Genomic DNA, 18556 nt, shown 5'->3' on the forward strand with positions numbered 1-18556 from the left:
TAAAAAGCATATTCTCCTTGCTCTTACAGCTGGGCTGTGTGTTGAGGGGTTGAGGGTTATGGGGGATGGAGGGGAAGGAACAAACATATCCAGATGTCTTATCTCTGTAAGTGTTCAATGAAGAAGCAAGTAATGTTCTGGGATGAAGATTTATGAACTTGGAGCAAGCGAAGCTAAGTGTGTGTGCACATTTACGTGGATGGGTGAATGGACAAAGGCATATTGTTTGAGGTCAGATTCTGTTTGCTGCCTCACTTGACCTTGAAATGTGCCAAATTTAGACCCACTGTTTGTGGTCACTTGCACGAAAAAGCAATGAAATGGTGGGGGTGGGGGAGTATGCCAGATGAATTAGAAAGAAACATTAGCCACCAAGGCCTTCTCAGATGTACGTGTGTATACATGTGGCCTACATGCTCTATGACACCCACATGTATCCATAGACATTTCACATTTTAAAATTTATGTTTTATTCTTAAAAGTGGAATGGGGAGGAATTATAACAATACATCGTGTTGACTTCTTTAGTACACAGTGCAGAATTCAGGGCTTCAGGTTTGTAGGATGGACCCTGGCCACAGAATGTTTGGTGACAAATGTGTGAATAAATGGCACAAAGTGTGATTTGTGCTTTTTACTTGCCGCATGCTTCTATCGTTTCCCTGAGGTCTTTAGAAAAAATTTTTTGATGTACCCTTCATTAGAGAGGAACATGCAGAAATAAGAAATAGACACTTCTATACTTTTCTTTTGGAAGAAATGGAAAACGAATATTCTTAATGTGTATTCTCCACCAGCTTAGTCACCGGGTTGCTAGACAGACTCTTAGGTCAGTCAGTTATGAGGCCTCTTTGCCGTTTGGGTTAATGGGAAAAGAACATTCTTACTTAAAATTCTCATTATTCTCCAACCATATTCCAGCTTATATATTGGAAAATATTTTAAAAATTTAATTTTAATTAAAAAATTTGTAGGCATAGGCCAGGCGCGGTGGCTCATGCCTGTAATCCCAGCACTTTGGGACGCCAAGGCGGGCGGATCACGAGGTCAGGAGATCGAGACCATACTGGCTAACACGGTGAAACCCCATCTCTACTAAAAATACAAAAAATTAGCTGGGCGTGGTGGTGGCACCTGTTGTCCCAGCTACTTGGGAGGCTGAGGCAGGAGAATGGCATGAACCCGGGAGGCAGAGCTTGCAGTGAGCCAAGATCACACCAGTGCACTCCAGCCTGGGTGACAGAGCGAGACTCCGCCTCAGAAAAAAAAAAGCAAAAAAAAACCTGTGGGCATAACTGGACATCTGAATAGCCTTTGGCAAACTGTGCTCTTGCTATTTTTTTTTTTTTCCTGTCCCTTTCTGAACATCCTTCTAGCTCTGCTGTTTTGGTTGTTATTCCCATTGATATTAGTAGACTTAGGAAAATCTGGAATTAAAAGGAGTTAAAAGAAAAAGTTGTGTATGAGAGCATTCAGAACTGAACGACCGGTGCTGCCCTCGTCACTCTGGGGAAGGGCAAGCATTACCGACAATGTTCAAGGCCCAGCTTGGAGAAACTTATTTTTGGGAACACTCAGCGCAGGCTTCTTCCTTACCATTTTGTGGGATGTTGCAAAACGTTCTCTAAGTTCCTCCTAGCTGTTGCCTCTCGCTCCTAGTGTATACACAGGCACAGGGTTGCAGCCTGGTGAAATTTCTGTTTCTTACCACTTACTAATAAGAGGGCTCTTCCTAGTCTGTGAAGATACTAGAATTACAACTCCTGTTCAGAGCGCAGCACTACCCCAGGTGTCCCCTTGCTCTGTGGTTGACCACACTCATCCTCCCTCTTTCCTGCCTGCTTATTTCTCTTCTCAGTCCCTTCCCTCCTTCCTTAATTTCATTATGTGGAGCTGGAATTAGGATGAAGAAGACAGACTTGTCACTGGTGGCACACACACACAGTTTAGACAAATAGACATCATGGTGCATTGTGATGAATACCGGGATAAGGAAGGTAGTGGGGGCTGTGGAAAGTAAGTTGCATGCAATCCGGACTTATGAGGGTCCAGGGATGTGATGTTTACGGTGAAATGCAAAGAACGAGAAGGGCAATGGAAAAGAGAGCTATAGATTCTCTGGCATTCTATGTGTGTCCAGAAAGTGCTGTGTCCCTGGTGAATTTGGGCTCATTCTATCTTTGGTGTTTCCCAGATAACCATGGCTGAGCCTGAAGTAAAAGTGACGTTAAAAACCTGAGGTAAAAAGTGCTGGCCGATGGGCCAGCTTTGGACTTGCAGGGCTTCCTAAGCCTTGTGTGGGGTTGTTGGCTCATGGAGACAATCAGAACACAGTCATTGCGTCAGATCAGCTCTGTTGCCTTGGGCTCACCTGTGGCCTCCTTCAGAATGCTCTTGTGTTGTTCTTGGTTTTTTTCCAGAGAAAGGTTATCCTACTCATTTTTGTTTTAATTTAATTTAATTTTTTGAGGCAGGGTCTCACTCTGTTGCCCAGGCTGGAGTGCAGTGGCACGATCTCTACTCACTGCAGTTTCCATCTCCCAGGCTCAAGCGATTCTCCCACCTCAGCATCCTGAGTAGCTGGGATTACAGGCACGCGCCACCACACTTGGCTAATTTTTTGTGTTTTTAGTAGAGATGGGGTTTCACCGTGTTGGCCAGGCTGGTCTCAAACTCCTCGGCTCAAGCGATCTAGCTGCCTCAGCCTCCCAAAGTGCTGGGATCACAAACATGTGCCACGGTGCCCCGCCATGTTTTTATTAACGTTACTTATTTTAATTATCTCTCTCACATTTACCTCATGTCACAGGCAAAATCTGCAGTATAAAAATCATTAAAATATAGGAAAATAAGAGAGGCAAAAATATCATCTTTAAAATATCCGGTTCATTCTTTCAGTAAATGTGTATTGAGTAACTGCTATATGATATGAAACAGGGCTGGGGATATCGTAGTACAAAATAAGAACATTCTGATCTTGTTATGTAAATACCGTGCTGGATTCTATGTCACTGAATCTGTAGACACGTGGTACCTGCTCAAGAAACTGTGGGACTGGGATGCCCACGTCCAGAGGAAATGAGGACGCCTCGGCAATTTTTCATGAACTTTGCTCTTCTTCAACTATGTATTTAATATACCTTAATGTGTAAGAACTCAGTTTGAAGCAGCCCTATTCAAGTTCTATTGGTTTAAGTAGGATGGCATTGAAAGATGTCCTCAAATTTGATGATACAGATTGTTTCAGTAAATGAGCGACTGCTTGGCAAAAAAATGAGTTTCTTTTGAAATAAACAGAATGTAGGCCAGTCTGTTCTCTGACCTCCCCTTCTTGGGAAAATTCAAGGGGAAAGGCAATGGAATTCCAAGTTTTTCAGTTGTAGATTTGCGCTTTTAAGGGTATGAGAGCTCAGTGAAGATGTCACCTAGTGGGGTTAAAGGACTGATGGAGCTTGGAAAATGCCTCCTCTCCTCCCATTGAACTCATCTCATTGAAATATCAATGGCCATCTAATATATAGTCATAGGTTTAATGCCAGAGAGATGAAATTGTACATCTTGGTTAGAGAGATGAAACCTTTCATTTTGCTCATCTTCATCGAATGACAAATCTGTAATTAATCTGTCTCTGGATTCCTTGTGGCTTACTTTGATTTCCTTTCCTAGTTGTGAGGGTGCCATGGATTCCTACTCTCTTGGGTCTCCCTCTCCCTATCCCATGTTTAAAGAGTAGACATGTTTAGGTTCATATTACAGAATAAGTAGAACTGACAGAGCGTGATGGATGGTCTTTAGAATTGTCTCAGAAGTGTCTTACGATCTTAAATTTGGCTTAGGAAATAATAGTGAATTGAATCAGAGCAGTATTTAAAGCAGGGCATCTTGGCAAGCAAAGAAACTCTCCATTCTTCAGGAGATACTTCATGACTGACACTGGTGGAGTAAAGCCTAAATATTTCCACGATGCTGCCATTCACCTAGCATCTGAAGTGCCATCTGGAGATAGATGAGGGTTATGAATGACTCTTGGTAAGTGGGCACAAAATTAGAAATCAGGCCATTTCTTCTGATTATTTGCTTCAAAGAAGCAACTTAAAATTTTGTAGTGACTCTAATGTGCCTAATGTATGTTTCCTCTTTCTTCCTCTTGGCATATTTCCTATGCAAACAGGCTGAATTCTACTATTTTCATCTCAGAGCATTCATTTTCTTCCAGATGCAAAATGCTTATTTCTTTTAAAATATAGATGTTGGGTGAAAGAGTTGTATTAACAATGCTTTTTGTTGAAGTGGATAAATTCACTTGCCTGAAAATATGGTCCAGTCACCTCTAGTCCCTATCCATCAGCCCAAAAGCAGATTTCTGTGTTTTGGCCCCATTCTGTATTCCATGTGGTCCTAAATGTCTTTCAAAAGTATCAGTACCTTGAAATGGCCAAATTGCATCTCAAACGAGTTATGTCCTAATGAACTGATTTTAATAGAAACTTGGGTTGTATATATTTTTTCAAATATCAAAAGGTCAGCTTATAGGAGAATTAAAATACAAATAGCAAATATTGTAGTATGAATAATAAAGGTTATTTTTGTAGTCATGAATCCTATTTGGTGCCTTTTTAAACAACAACAGCAACAACAAACCTTTAAAAACTGGCCAACAGTTGAGGTTTAGTTTTAGGTAAACCCACGATTTTTTCAACATGTCTGTAATTCCCATATAGCTTAGAACCTGACCAAAATTCAAGTGAAGGGAACTTGTCATTGAAACTTATTAATATATTTAGCAAGCAATTATTGATAAATACTATGTTCTAAGATTATTAAAGTAAAAACATTAAAATCTGTTTTCATGTACAATATGGATATATATTGATCCATACGGTTTTTGCATGCCTCTTGCAGAAGTGAGGTAAACTAATTTTTATGAGCTTTTTTTTATTGTCTTCCTTATGGAGAATATCTCTTCTTGGTGGGGAAAGGGACTGGGATATGACTTAAAGTAGACACCATCTCTTTAAAGTAAGTACTTTAAATAACAGAGCTAGATCATTTGGAAATATTTTGTTTCTCATTCAACTGGGTGTTTAAAATTTTTCCCCAAATAATTCCTTCTTGGTTTGATTTTGAACAGTGCTTCTGAAAAATAAAACATACATAAAGTCAATATGCGGTAATTTAGCATACCTTTTGGCATGTTTTATAATGATTAGTTCTACATTTTTAGTTCAGAACAGTAGTTAAGATTCAAAATTCCTATGTGACTATGTGACTGTTTTTATCTCAGAAACATGTGACAGCTTGTCATGAGGCTATCTTATTTGGGAACCACACCCAGTGGTTCTGAGCACGCTCAAGGAACTATATTAAGGAGCATGCGGCAAATGTATGAACAATTATAAATATATTTGATTAGCTGCTACTCTCTAGAAAGGGGCCGTGTATTGATTAGTGCATGAGTTTCAGGAAACTACTAAAGGACAGGGAAAGAACCACCCTAAAATATGAGAGGCAACAGTGCTTGGCACTTACAAAGGGCCAGGAATAGTGCTTGTTCCTACAGCCAGATAGAAAACTTCAAGATTCACAGAGTCCTGGGTAGAGTACAGAGAAGAGTTTTGCCTTGGTTATGGAGAACAATTAGTCCTAAACACTTTTCCAGCCCCACCTAACATATTTTAAAAGCAACACCAAAAAGGATAAAACTATATTCCAGAAGCTCATCCCAGAGCAAATCTCAATATGTTTAGAAATAAAAAAATCCAGCACCCAAGAAGATAAATAATGCCTGGCATCCAACCAAAAGCCAACAGACATGCAAAGAGGCAGGAAAACGTAACTCATACTAAGGAGAAAAAGAATCAATCAATTCAACTTGACTGAATAGGCCATTCTTGTATGGCTATAAAGAAATACCTAAGACTGGATAACTTATGAAGACAAGAGGCTTATTTGGCTCACAGTTCTGCAGCCTATACAGGAAGCATGGTGCTGGCCTCTGGCCTCTGGTGAGGCCTCAGGAAGCTGCCAGTCATGGTGGAAGATGAAGGGGGATTGGGTGTCTCACATGGTGAGAGTGGGAGCAAGAGAGAGAAAGTGGGGAGGGGAAGTGCTACACACTTTTAAACAACCAGATCTCATGAGAACTTGCTATCACAAGGCCAGCACCAAGCCATTAGGGATTCACCCCCATAACCCAAACCCCTCCCACCAGGCCTCATCTCCAACTTTGGGGATTACATTTCAACATCAGATTGTGGGGGACAAACCAAACCATATTACCTAGAAATAGAAAGATGTTAGAATAAGTAGAAAAATACATGGAAACAGTTTTTGTAATTGTGTTCTACATTTTCAAAGACAGACATGGAAGATACAAGAACAGATTAAAATTTGACTTCTAGAGATGAAAACTACAATGTGTGAGGTGAAAAATACACTAGAGTGTATTTTAAAAATGGCAATTTAGACAAATTTAGGCAAAAGAAAAGATAAATTCTCTTGCGATTACACCAAAAGAGACTAAAATGAAAAGCAGAGAAAAGATAATTTTAAAATATTGAACCGTGGGACAGCTTCAAGTAGCTCAAAATGTGTGTAATGGGAGTCTCCAAAACAGAGGAAACAGAGAAGAGAAGAAAAACATATTTGGATAAATAATGGTCAGAACATTTCTAAATTTGATAAAAACTGTAGACATACAGATCTGAGATGCCCAATAAACCTCATGTATAAGGAAAATGAAAAACAGAAAACCAACTATACCAACACACATAATAATCAAATTGCTGACCACCGTTGATAAGACAAAATCTGAAAAGCAGCCCTTTAAAAAACACTGCTTACAGAGGAACAAAGTTAAGGATGAGAGATGATTTATTATCAGAGACAATATAAGCAAGAAAACAGAGTAATATCTTTAGTATCTTTATTAAAGGAGTAGTGTCTTAAAAGTACTAAAAGAACAAAGCTGTCAAAATTCTATATAATATAGAATTACATACCTAGCAACAATATATTTCAAAATCAAAGGTGAAAATTTTTTCTGACATACAAAAACTGAAAGAATTCATCAGCTGACCCTGACATACTGTAAGAAATGTTAAAATTGTAAATGTTGGCCGGGCACTGTGGCTCACACCTGTAATCCCAGCACTTTGGGGGGCCGAGGTGGGCGGATCACAAGGTCAGGAGATCGAGACCATCCTGGCTAACACAGTGAAACCCTGTCTCTTCTAAAAATACAAAAAATTAGCCGGGCGTGGTGGCGGCGCCTGCAGTCCCAGCTACTCGGGAGGCTGAGGCAGGAGAATGCTGTGAACTTGGGAGGTGGAGCTTGCAGTGAGCTGAGATCACGCCACTGCACTCCAGCCTGGGTGACAGAGTGAGACTCCGTCTCAAAAAAAAAAAAAAAATTGTTGATGTTAAAAATGTTAAAATGTTAAAATCCTTCAGGAAGAAGGATAAAGATACCACATGAAAATATGGATCTATACAAAGGAATGAAGAACACCAGAAATAACTTCACATGTATTTATGTGAATAAATACATAATATTTTTTCTTTTTATTCAAATCATTTAAAAAGATAATCGACTGTTTAAAAATAACAATGTGATGTGAAATTTATTGCATATGTAAAAGTAAAATAGATGACAGCAATAGTACAAACCTGGGAGGGTGTAAATGAAAACTTATTATTGTAAGGTTCTCATATTACACCTGAGATGGTATATTACAGTAAGTTAAAAGATGTGTGGTATCAATCCTAAATCAATCACTAAAATAATAAAGAGTTATAACAAGATGATATAGTTAAACCTACCCATACTAATAATCACATTAAGTGTAAATAGCCTAAGCACCCAAAGGCAGAGATTGTCAGATTTGAAAAAGCAAGACCCAACTGTATGCTGCCTACAAGACAGACATGTTAAATATAAAGACACAGATAGGAAAAGCAAGACCCAACTGTATGCTGCCTACAAGACAGACATGTTAAATATAAAGACACAGATAGGAAAAGCAAGACCCAACTGTATGCTGCCTACAAGACAGACATGTTAAATATAAAGACACAGATAGGATAAAAGTAAAAGAACGAAAAAATATACACCATGCTAACAATAATTAAAAGAAAGCAGGAGTGGCTATGTTAATACCAGATAAGATTATTTCACAGAAGAGAATATTATCAGGGATAAAGAAGACCATGTCAAAATAATAAAGGTGTCAATTCATCAATAAAACATAAAAATCCAAAATGTTTGTGTACCTAACAAACAGAGCTTTAATGTACATGAAGCAACATGTGATAAAACCTCAAAGAGAAATAGACAAATTCACAATTATAATTTCAGATTTCAATAACCTTCTTCCAATAATTGATAGAACAAGTAACACATTATTAAGAATATAGAATGTTTATACAATACTATCAAACAATATGATCTAATTGATATTTATAGAACACTCCATCCAACAATAGTGTATTACATAGTCTTTTCAAGCACACAAGGAACATTTACCAAGGTATTCTGAGCCATAAAACATATCTCTTGTAAATTTCTTTAAGTTCTTTGTAGATTCTGGATATTAGCCCTTTGTCAGATAGGTAGATTGTAACAGTTTTCTCCCATTGTGTAGGTTGCCTGTTCACTCTGATGGTAGTTTCTTTTGCTGTGCAGAAGCTCTTTAGTTTAATTAGATCCCATTTGTCAATTTTGGCTTTTGTTGCCATTGCTTTTGGTGTTTTAGTCATGAAGTCCTTGCCCATGCCTATGTCCTGAATGGATGAGTTCATGTCGTTTGTAGGGACATGGATGAAGCTGGAAACCACCATTCTGATCAAACTATCGCAAGGACAAAAACCAAACACCGCATGTTCTCACTCATAGGCGGGAATTGAACAACAAGAACACTTGGACACAGGAAGGGGAACATCACACACCTGGGCCTGTCGTGGGGTGGGAGAAGGGGGGAGGGATAGCATTCGGAGATATACCTAATGTAAATGATGAGTTAATGGGTGCAGCACACCAACATGGCACATATATACATATGTAACAAACCTGCATGTTGTGCACACGTACCCTAGAACTTAAAGTATAATTAAAACAAAACAAAACAAAAACAAAAAACAAAAACACATATCTCAATACATTTAAAAGAATTCACAGCAGTATGTTCTCTGGCAATGGAATTCAGTTACTGGACAGATCTGTGGGTAATCCCCAAATACTGGAAACTAAATGGTATCCTTTTACCCAAGGTTCAAAGAAGAAATCAACAGTGAAATTATAATTTGAATTGAATAAAAATTAAACTACAATATATCAAAAATTCTAGACCACTGCTAAAGTAAAGACCAACATCCCTCATGAATATGGATCCAGACTTTCCAGTAAAAGAAAGTTTCTTTTACTAATTACTAATTTATTACAGACACGGTGGCTCACTCCTGTCATCCCAGCACTTTGGGAGACCAAGGCGAGAGGATCACTTGAGGTCAGGAGATTGAGATCAGCCTGGCCAATATAGTGAAACCCCGTCTCTACTAAAAATACAAAAATTAGCCAGGTGTGGTGGCGGGCGCCTGTAATCCCAGCTACTTGGGAGGCTGAAGCAGAGAATCATTTGAACCCAGGAAGTGGAGGTAACTGTGAGCTGAGATCACACCACTGTGCTCCAGTCTGGGTGACAGAGAGAGACCCTGTCTCAAAAAAAAAAAAAAGAAAGAAACTTTCTCAACCTGATAAAAGGTGTCTATGAGAAACCTACAGTGAACATCATACTTATGAAAGAATGAGTGCTTTACTGCAAAACTCAGGGAGATGACAGACATGTGTACTTTTATCACTCTTACCAGCATTTGTACTGGAGATCTAGACGTGTGATAAGGCAAGATAAAGAAATAAAGGACATCCAGATGATAAACTAAGAAGAAAAACTGTCTTGTTTTTTTGCAGATGGCATGATCATGTATGTAGAAAATTTGATAGAATCTACAGAGTTGCTACTGGAATCAAAAAGTGAGTTTAGCAAGGCTTCTGGAGCAAGAACAATCAATTGTACAAAAAACAACTGCATTTCTACATACTATCAATAAACAATTGGATATTGAAATAAAAGTACCATTTAATAGGATAAGAATGAAATAGAGATGAGAAATGACAAGAGATGTTCAAGGCCAATTATACTGCAAACTACAAAACATGGCTGAGATAAATTGAAGAAGGTCTAATAAGTGGAGAGATATATCATGTTTATATGTTGTTGTCATGTCAATTTCCTTAAAATAGGTCTATATCTCTAAGGTAATTCCAGTCAAAATCTCACAGGCATTTTTTTTTTTTTTTAGTTTAAGAAATTAACAAGCTGCTTCTAAAATTCATATAGAAGTGTGGAGGATCTAGAATAGATGAAACAGCTCTGAAAAGGAACAAAGTTGGAGGATTGACACTACGTAAATTCAACATTGTATATAAAGCTGCAGTAATTAAGACAGTGTGATGTTTGTAAATTATGTATCTGATAAGAACTTATATCCAGAATGTAGAAAGAACTCTCAAAACTCAAAAAAATAAACAACTCAGGTGAAAAGAAATGGCCAAATATTTGAACAGACAGTTCAGCAAAGAATATATGAATGGCAAGCAAGCAGATGGAAAGATGCTCAACATCATTGCTCATTAGGGAAATGCAAAATAAAACCACAGTCATACAACACACATATTAAAAGGCCTAAAATTTTAAAAAATGGACTTTACTATGTGTCAGTGAGGATTTGGAGGAACTGGAACTGTCATACACATCTGGCAGGAATGTAAAATTGTATAATCTTTTTGGAAAACATTTTGCCAGTTTCTTAAAAAGTTAAACATATGCCTACCGCACGATCCAGTCATTCAACTCCTTGTTTGTACCCAATAGAACTAAAAGCATATGTTCGTACAAAAACATGCAGCTTTATTTGTAATAGCCAAAAACTGGACAAAACACTACAGGTGAATGAATAAATAAACTACACTATATCTATACTGTGAAATACTGCTCAGCAGTAATACAGAATTAATTTCTGCATCACACCACAGCACTGATATATCTCAAAATAGTTGTGCTGGAGGAGAGATGCTAGAGAAAAAACAGTACACATTGTACATTTCTATGCACATATAATTCTAGAAAATTAAAGCTAATATAGAGTTCTAGAAAGATCATTGGTTACCTGGAGATGACTGGGACAGGCAGGGGTGGGAGAAGGGATCACCAACAGACATGGGAAAACTTTTGGGGGTGATGGATATGTTAACAATCTTGATTTACCAGGTGTATGAACACGTCAACCTTGTCAAAGTATATACTTGTGTGTGGACTATTGTATGCCAATTGTACCATGACAACACATTTTAAACATATGATATGAAATGATCACAAACCATAATGACCTTCCAGAGCTGTCATGCAGTTTAAATGAGATAAGGGATGCTGGTGTGATCCTGGCATGTCAGGGAGTCCAAATATAAGTCAGCCCCCTTTCCTCACAACTATAGACTGATGTTTTCACATCAAGGATGTGCTCCTCAAGTTGCTAAATAGCAGAGATAGAAAAAATTCGGAGGAAAGGAGACAATATCAGGATATTTGCTCTTGACTGCCACTTTCTAAAATTCACCTCTAAGGAGTGGAGTGATCTGCCAGAGACAGGTGGATGAATCTGGGGGAAAGGGAGAGCATTACAGAGGGTGAAGGTTCAAATAGACCTCCACCTGGATTCTACCGAACCTGCATACCGGAAACTCTAGCCTTCTGATACAAAGAGACTTGACTTACAATATACAGTAAAGGAGATGTAGACGCAAATTAAAAAAGGAGAACATCATGTCATGTATGTAATGTCATATAGAATATCTTTTTGACATGCCTTGGAATGATTAGCTCTATATTTTTAGTTCAGAACAGCAGTTAAGTTGCAAAATTCCTGTTTAGCTGTTTTTATTACAGAAACACGTGACTGTCAGGAGGCTAAATTAGGAACCACACCCAGTGGTTCTGAGCACACTCAAGAAACTATATTAAGGGCCACATGACAAATGTATGAACACATTACAAATCCGCTTGATCAGTTACTGCTCTCTATTAGAGGATGAGCATTTGAAACAAACGCCAGAGTTCAGCTGTGAAGTTCATGAGAGATGAGGGAAAAATTAATACGATGATGACTGAATTACCCATCCTTAGGGCTATAGGACTTTATATTCAAAATATGACACAAAGAAAGGTCAAGACTGTAGGATGATGGATGAATGGTCTGAAAACAAGTTATGTGTAAGAGAGGAGATCCAATCAAAGCCTTATTTTTGCTTTCTATAACTGGACATGAAACCTTTTTGTTAGGAGGGCAGTAAATAAATCAGCTGTGGTTTGTCTTAATGGAAATTGGGCCTTTTTTAATTTTAATTTTAATTTTTTGCTTTTCATTATGTAGCATTGTGCCCAACACTAACGGGGAATCTTCTGGACTTAAAAATTACACATTCTGACTGTGATGCTTAACTATTAATAGTTATAAAGGAGAATCGAGCCCTTTAAAATATTGATCATTTGTGTTGGTACAAATTCAGACTTGGGTAATAATAGTTTATAAATAATATTTATTTGAATTTTCATGGGATGCTGACTGATGAAGATCAGTGAGACACCAATATTTTAAGGATAGTGGAGGTAACATTATAGTGTCATTCTTCAACATCTGTTAAACACCATTCTCCACCAGGTGGTTGAGCAGTGTTTAAAAGCATGGACACTGTAATCAGGTCACTTAGATTTGAATCTCATCTTCACCATTTCTTCTAACTTTGTGACCTCGGACAAAATTACTTACCTCTTTGTGCCTTAGTTTAGTCCTCTATCCCTGCCTCTGTAGGGACTGTCAGGATTAAATGAAAGTCTGTGAAGCATTTTGAATAGTGTCTGGAACGTAGTAAGCACTTCTCAGATATTGGTTGTCCTTATATACCTCACACTGGAATCTTTAAAGTAACATAAGAAGGAGCTGTGATTATCCCTGTTTTATGGGTAACAACCTAGGTGGTTCATATTATATCTGTGCTTGGACCTACGCTTTCTGACTTGGTCTTAGCTTTCTTCTCTATACTATGTTATAGCACCTGAGGCATGCTGCCCACTAAGACTTCTACTTCCAAAAAGTCCCACCTAGCATTTTTCTTGCATTGTAACGGCCTTCGGGGTGCCCCTCCTGCCTCTGCTCTGGCAATTCAAATGTGGAGTCCATGATGTTCTTTGCAAGCCGTGGTGCCTCTTGGAATGCAAAGCCGTGGGCAGGCACGATCTCACTTACCTTCACCACATTCCAGAGAGGTGATGCAGTGGCCCTGTGCAAGCCTCCTTTATTTCCAAATTGAAAACAAATGGAAGTTTGAGAAATGATGTGACTTGATTTGGTTTGGTTGCCACTGGGAGCGAGATACAGTCCACCTTGGAAGCCCGATTGTCCGGTTCTCGCATATGTCTCCCAGAAACATGCCATCTCCCTTCTGTTGTGTCTTCTAAATCCCTCTATTCCCTCCTCCATGCTGAGGAGATTGGGCCACAGAGGTAGTCAGGGGATCCAGAGGCAGCACTGGCTTGGGCCAAACTTGTCATTGAGCATGAGGGCAGAAGACCTCAGACTGTACAATAAGGTGGGGTCTTTTTTTCCCAACTGGTGGGTAGCCAGGCCCATGAAACACATCTGACCTTGAGACTTAGCTTTGACCTTGCAGCCTAGTGGCTGGTGGCATGATGGAGGTACAAGAGAGAAAAGACCTTAGTTCCCTGAACGTCCTCATGGAAAAGAGAAATTCATAAGGACATATTTGAAAACATGGAAGCAGAGTAGAAAAGGGCTGGGGTGGGAGGATTGGGAAGATATCGATTAAAGGACACAACAGTTTGGGTTGATAGGAGAAATAAGTTCAAGACATCTATTGTACATCATGATGACCATAGTTAAAAATAATGTATTATACAGTTATATATTGCTATGAGAGTAGAGAGTAAGTGTTCTCACCACGAAATAAATGTGAGGTAATACCTATGTTCACTAGCTTGATTTAGTCATTTGCAGTATTAGTATACACATTTGTAATATACACATTTTTCTTCTTTTTTTGAGACAGAGTCTCACTTTGTCACCCAGGCTGGAGTGCAGTGGCACAATCTCGGCTCACCGCTACCTCTGCCTCCCGAGTTCAAGTGATTCTCCTGCCTCAGCCTCACAAGTAGCTGGGATTACAGCACGTGCCACTGCACCCGGCTAATTTTTGTATTTTTAGTAGAGATGGGGTTTTACCATGTTGGCCAGGATGGTCTTGAACTCCTGACCTCAAGTGATCCACCTGCGTCGGTCTCCCAAAGTGCCAGGATTACAGGCGTGAGCCACTGCGCTCAACCTATATATACATTTTTCAAAACATCATGTTTTACAACATACATACAATTTTATTCATCAATTAAAAAGTAAATAAAGGAAAAAACCCACAAGGACATATTATTTGAGACTATAATATTGGTTCTCTTTGTTTTACCTTAGCCTTAACCTTGGCTTTATGCTGGGTCTTTCACAATGAAGTTTTGTCCACTTTAAGTGAGTAACAAACCCCAAAGACAAAAAAAAAAAAAATAGCTCATAAACGGTGCTGCTCATCTACATTCACTGAGTGAGAATAATTTGTCTCATAGAAAATGACTTTGCGGCCTTGGGTAAATCGTTGTTTGTTTTTCTCTCTAGAACTGCACATTTGAATAAAACCACCTTGTCAGTGACCCTTTGCTGGGTATACTGTTACGTGTTGCCTCCTGTTTGGAATTTGGGTGTTTGTTCTAAGGATCATGCCTGCATTTTATAAATGACTTTTAAAAACACTTCAGAGATATCTAGAGAAGAGTACACAAATCTGTATACACGGAACTGAGCACTAGGAGAAGTGCAGGTGGGAGGAGACAGGAATGTTGAGTCATTCACTCTACCTACACTTAATAAAAACCCAGCACAGAAGGTCGCGTAACTCCTTATTCCACCAATTTTAAAACATACCCAAACCCACATTCTTCCAACTCTACAACTCAAAACAAATAAATGAAACTAAAATAACAAATCCCAACAATGTGTTTTTATGTAGTTATATAATGGAGCTTGAATTGGTACCCTGTTGCTCACCTGATAACTTGTCTCTGGAATTAATGGAAGAGGTCCTTCGGGGTGACAATCCTTGGGAGGCAGTGGAGGTTGTCTAGTCCAGGAAGAGGTGTTTGGGTGCCGACCTGGGCTGACGGGAGTCAGCAGCTTTGTATGCGACCAAGTCAGCACAGGGCAGGCAGGAGGAACAGAAAGTTGGGGCAATTCAAGAGCTGCTTCTCTGTCTTCCAGCGCCTGCCTCAGCATAGATGACTGATCATCTTCAGGGAGTTTCTGGAGAGGCTGGCTGGAGTTTCTCTGCCTTCTCTTCTTGGTAGGTGGAAAATAATTCTCTGAATTGCCTCTTTTCTCCTCCCTCTTTTCTTGCTCAGGAACAATTTATGAAATTTTAATTTACCAGCATGCGTTGCCAGACATCTCCCCTGAGCTAGCTTATGACTTGTCTGTCCACCTCCTCGTTGGATGTCTGTCCAACTCTATCCGGATGTCTCCTTGGTGCCTCCAACTCAGTGTATTCCAAACTGAACATATGATGTTACTCCCTGAACCTACTCCTGGGAGAAGCATCTCAACAATGTACCACCATCTTCCCTGGGAGTCAGGGAGAAACTTGAGAGTCCTTATCCCCAACCCCTCAAACTTGCATGTCACAATCATCACATCCTGTAGATGTATCTCCAAATTATTTTTCAAAATCATTTCCTTTCCTCTACCTCTCTTGTCATGTCACAGTTAGGCTCCCCAAAGTCATCTGAACTGGACTCCCCGCCTAGGCTCATGGCCCCCATCCATCCTTCACAGAGATGCCAGGACGGTACAGAACTGCGACTTCATACTAAGGGGCCTGCTGGTTTTGGAATGGTCCAGATTTCAGAAAGGTGATGTAGTATACACACCATATATTATGTAACACCCAGCAGGGTCTGAGGTAGCACCTTATGTTCCAACACGTTCATATTTCTGCATGGAAACATTGACCACATTAAGTGGGTAAAATAAAGTCTCTACATAGCTTCAGACCAGGGCATGTCAGGTTTTGCCTATGTCCTACGCTTACATTGGGTCTGATTTTTTCATCCAATGTGTTAGGAATCGATTCTTCATGTTCTGAACTTTTCGGATTCCAAGTTGTCTACCCTCAGTTAAATTTCACTGCGCCTGTGCCACCCCATCTGTGTTAGGAACTTCCCCTTAGCCTGCAGGACAAATTCTAATAGAACATCCCATCTGCCATCACCTGGGCTCCCTGGACTCCTTCAGGGTCAACATTTGCTCCTCTTTCTCTCTGCCCTGGCGTCCCAGAAATGCTTGCATCTCCCTGCACACCCCAGCGATTCTTGACTTTATGTTTTGCTCACCTTTGCTCATGCAGCCGCTTTCCTTAGGACCTCCCCTGCTCCCTTGCTGGGCTCCCACAAGATCACACCTTTCCCCTCACTAGCCTGGCAGCACAGTGGTACAGCGCGGTTTGTTTTTGTCCCCAGGTTGGTGGAGGGAAGGGCTCAGTCTCCTTTACCTTTGTCTTCCCAGTGCCTTCAAAGGGCTGAGGGCTGGAGGGGTGCTAGGCAGGGGTACTAAGCAAACTGAAGAAAGGGCTCTCTCTCCTAGCTTTCTCCCTGGGATGTATTTGCCATTTTCTTGTGGGTGTTAATGGAGGAGCTGGAGTTCCATAGACGGACTTTAAAGTTAACTTTTGCAGAAACAAATGTTTGCATCAAGGGCTGCCTGGGCTTTGCCTCCGAATTTCATAACTACAAGCCCTAAGCATTGGATAGGCTGACAAAGAAAATTGTTCACCAGGAATCTCAATGAGCCTGCGCTCAGTAGCTTTGTTTGATGACCTGGTGCAGAGGGATCCGGGGAGTGGGTGAGGCTCTGTGAGGAAGCAGGGCAGGTGGGCTCCGCAGGTGCTCAAGCCAGCCTTCACCACTCACTCTAGGCAGCTCTTTAACTTGTTAAACTTCAGTCTCCTCATTTGTAAATAACAACAGCATACTAAGAACAGTGCCTGGTAAACTCAATCTAAGGGATCACTATGGTTTTGGATGTGCTGTGAACTGGGTTGTCTGGGGCGCCACGTCAGCTAATCTGAAAAGGAAGATGTTGAGCTAGAATGGTGGTCTCCAGCCCTCTATTTACCCCCAAACACAAGTCACTGTCACATGACTAATGAAACAAATACTGTTGTTATTCAAAACGCAAAACAAAACACAACAACACAATATTCTCAGGCACCTGGGAATGTGCTGGACCCTGCTTCAGGGCTGAGGACATGCAGAGAACCAGGTAGGCCTTGTCTGCAGGGAAGGTAGCGCCCAGGAGGGGACACAGGTTGTAAGTAAGCAATGCTCAGGGGCAGTCAGGGAGGACTAATACTAACAGCCCATGAATTATTCACGTATTTGTTTTTAACAGATAAGAGTGCCTTCAAGGTGTTTCATGTAATAATGCCGCTCTCATTTGACTGTGTTCTGATAAGTGGTTTTTTTATTTTGTTTTTCATTTTCCTTTTATTTCACACTGTAGAAAAATTGTTTTAACAACTTTTTGGGCTATCATTGACACATAAAAATTGTATATATTTGAGGCTTACAACTTGCTGTTTTGATATATGAAACCATGTGGAATGATCCCCACAATCAAGGTAATTAACATATCCATCACCTCACATAGTTACCATTTTCTTGTTCTTTTTTGTGGTGAGAACACTTAAGATTTACCCTCTCCGCAAATTTCAAGCAAACAATCCAATGTTGTTAGCTATAGGCACCGTACAATGGCAGAGCTGCAGAACTAAGGCATCTCACAAACTCAGGCTTTGCACCCTTTGACCAACATCTCCTCATTTTCCTCTCCCCACAACCTCTGGCAACCACAGATTATCTACTCTCTGCTTCTGTGAGTTTGACTATTTTAGATTCCACACATGAGTGAGAGCATGGGGCGTTGGTCTTTCTGTGTCTGGCTTATTTCACTTAGCATCTTGTCGTCTGGCTTCATCCAGGTTGTCACAAAGGACAGGATTCCCTTCTTTTTAAAGGCTGAATAGTACTCCATTGCGTGTATATACCACATTTTCTTTATCCGTTCATCCATTGACTGATACACATTTCCAGAGGCGGAAAGAAACAGAAACGTATTAATGTCCTGAAAACTGTGCATTAATATAGGTATGTACATGTAATGGTTTGGGAAAAAAAGTTGGGAATCATTGAAATATGACTTTTAACGGTCCATCTCACTCCAAAATTTTATATCTTACAATCCATAGCAACGATCCTGCGAGATCTTTGGTGCTTTAAAATGACCAATACTACGTATCATTTTTGGCAATCAATTATTTCATTCTATTTCTTTGAAA

Source organism: Theropithecus gelada, chromosome 17, assembly GCF_003255815.1.
Source record: "Theropithecus gelada isolate Dixy chromosome 17, Tgel_1.0, whole genome shotgun sequence".
NCBI lineage: Eukaryota > Metazoa > Chordata > Mammalia > Primates > Cercopithecidae > Theropithecus > Theropithecus gelada.